The sequence below is a fragment of the Phoenix dactylifera genome, unplaced genomic scaffold, assembly GCF_009389715.1.
Source record: "Phoenix dactylifera cultivar Barhee BC4 unplaced genomic scaffold, palm_55x_up_171113_PBpolish2nd_filt_p 000359F, whole genome shotgun sequence".
Classification (NCBI taxonomy): Eukaryota; Viridiplantae; Streptophyta; class Magnoliopsida; order Arecales; family Arecaceae; genus Phoenix; species Phoenix dactylifera.
In genome coordinates this window covers 356,592-359,468 of record NW_024067816.1, presented here as the reverse complement: position 1 = coordinate 359,468, position 2,877 = coordinate 356,592, and positions in this window count along the sequence as shown.

Genomic DNA, 2,877 nt, shown 5'->3' with positions numbered 1-2,877 from the left:
TCACTTCTTGCTTAGAAACATTCACAAACTCATCCATATGTAAATGATAGAGACTGTCAATCATAAAACCACGTGCGACTATTTTATTTCTGAAATAAATAGAACAGCAGTCTTTATCAAAAGTAAAAATATGACCATCCTGTGCTAGACATGAAACAGAAATCAAATTTCTCCTAGCAGCAGGTACATAATAACAATCTCTAAGTAATAAACTAAAACTAGACGGTAATCGCAGAGGATAGGTGCCCACAGCCACAGCAGCAACTTTTGCTCCATTGCCAACCCGAAGGGTTACCGCACCTTCCGCCAGCCTTCTACTTTTCTTTAGACCCTGCATGGTAGTGCACAAATGAGCACTAGAACCAGAATCTATAACCCAACTAGAAGTAGAAGAAACCGTTAGATTAGTTTCAATTACTAGCAAGTCTATACCTTCTGAAGGTGTGTCTCCCTTCTTGTTCTTCAAGCTCTCAAGATATGAAGGACAGTTTCTTTTCCAGTGGCCATCGACATTGCAGTGGAAACATTTTTCTTTGTCATTAGCCTTTTTCTTTTGAACTTTCTTCTTTGGCTTCTTGTCTTTCTTCTGCTTCTTTGCAGGCTTCTTTTTCTTCCAAGTAGACTTTCTCTTGAAATCAGAAGTCAACTCAGCAGCAAGGACATTGCCCCTTGAACCTTTCAGGGCTCCCTCAGCAGTTACCAACATGTTTAACAGTTCAGTCTTAGTGCATTCAATCTTATTCATGTGGTAGTTTACTATAAACTGTCCAAATGAATTAGGAAGGGATTGAAGGATCAGATCTACTTGCAATTCCTTGGGCATGTTCATACCGAGCTTCTCAAGCTCTTCTAGGTCCTTGATCATAGTCAGACCGTGATCATGGACAGACTGTCCTTCGCGCATCTTTGCTTTGAAGAGCCTCTTGGATACTTCAAAACAAGCTGTGCGACTCTGCTCACCATACAACTCTTGCAGGTATGCCAGTATATCCCTAGCAGTCTTCATATTCTCATGCTGGCATTGGAGTTCATTGGACATGGATGTCATGATGTAGCACTTGACTCTAACATCATCATCCGTCCACTTTTGATGCGTCTCACGCTGATCATCAGTAGGACGTGCTGGTAGTCTGGGGATATCTGTTTCGAGTATGTAGCCTAATTTCTCACAGTTCAAAATAATTTTGAGGTTTCTAAGCCAGTCTTTGTAATTGGTTCCAGTCAATCGGTTGGTCTCAAGAATACGGGTCAAAGGATTTGAAGCTGACATTGTGATCTGCAGAGAGTAAAGATTCTAGTTAGACTTTGTACTTGATCTAAATTTGTCCTAAGGTCTTTTAGAACAAATGTTCCTCCCACTATTTTCTCGAATCCCTTACACTCCCCTGGTAGGAAAATGGAAAACCTTCGCGATTAGGGTTTCTAGTGGGTACTGCGGTCCCACCTATTTACATGGCACCTCACCTAACAGTTTTTGGTGACATATAAATAGATGAGTGTACAACTCTTGTACAATGCTTCTCAAGCTTGTTGCAGTGCTACTTGGTCTCTAAGCCATGAAGACCTCACCTAACAGTTATTGGTCCCATTTCTTAGTTAAGTCAGACCCACCATATAACCGTAGAAATAAAGTCGTCATTGGGTCCTCACCTAACAGTTATTAGTGTCCAACCCCACCTTTACCCTACAACATCTCATGTCTATAGAGAGGTCTAGCCCCCTGATGCAACTTGCCCACTGTGTCCAGCCGAGACAAATCAACATCAGAAAGATCTTAGCAGCTCTACTACAGTGGAAGACCTATTGACTTAATATTGATTAATCAGGTCTTAGTGTTTGCAACTTGAGCTCTTCATAAGAGGTAATCGAACAATTGACCAGGTAAGCAGGTGGGAGGCTCCCCTTACTCAGAGAGTAAGGTCCTAATTAAGTAACCACCTTTCATGTTTTCCTAAACACCAATTAGATCAATTAATCTAATATGACTCGCTAATGTTGGTTCACTCTCGACTTGATTGAGGAGGTTTTAGTTTAGGTCTCATTGGGTTTGCTACATCACATGTAAATCTATCTACCCCGCTCTCATTCACATCATATGCAAACGGCACATTACAGGCAGTTACAATCACAGCAATAAATAAAGCTAAACTTTAAATAGGTGATGATCATGGATTCTAATTAGGTCATATTACAAGCACATGCACGTCAATCGATCAACTGGTCTTCAACTCTTGAATTGGTTCCAAGCCTTCTTGATTCGATCCTTGATCAACTCTTGATCCAATCGCCATCAACCGCTCAGATCGCCATTCATCTCATGCACTATCTTCGACTTGATCGTTGATGCACATCACATCACAGAAATACAACCAGATATAAAATAAAAATAATAATAAATTACATCCTCTTTTAGAAGGTACGCAGGCCTCTCAAAACATCAAATAAGATGTATGCAAGCATCTGAAAAATTACATGACATTACAGATCACATCGCAGGTCATTACATTTGATACCAAAAGGGTTTGAATCCTATGATCATCATCACATGCAGCAATTATACTTTTCAGATCTGAAACTTAATTGATTATGTTATGACATAGGTTGTTGATCATGCTAATCATGATTCTAAACTTTGTAATCTCATTAACAATGCAATTAGAATCATCATTTTATCACATAAAAATCAGCATGCAAAAATCAGCACCCCTAAAAAATCTGCATGTAGAAAATTTTCAGCATGCATAACCTTTTAAATTTCAGATCTAAGATGCCTTTAGATAATTAATCCTTACCTTAATCTACGATGCCTAGGCTCTGATCACTGTTAGAACCCGCCCATGCCGCAGAAAATTTAAGAAAAATTCAGATGCAGCGGAA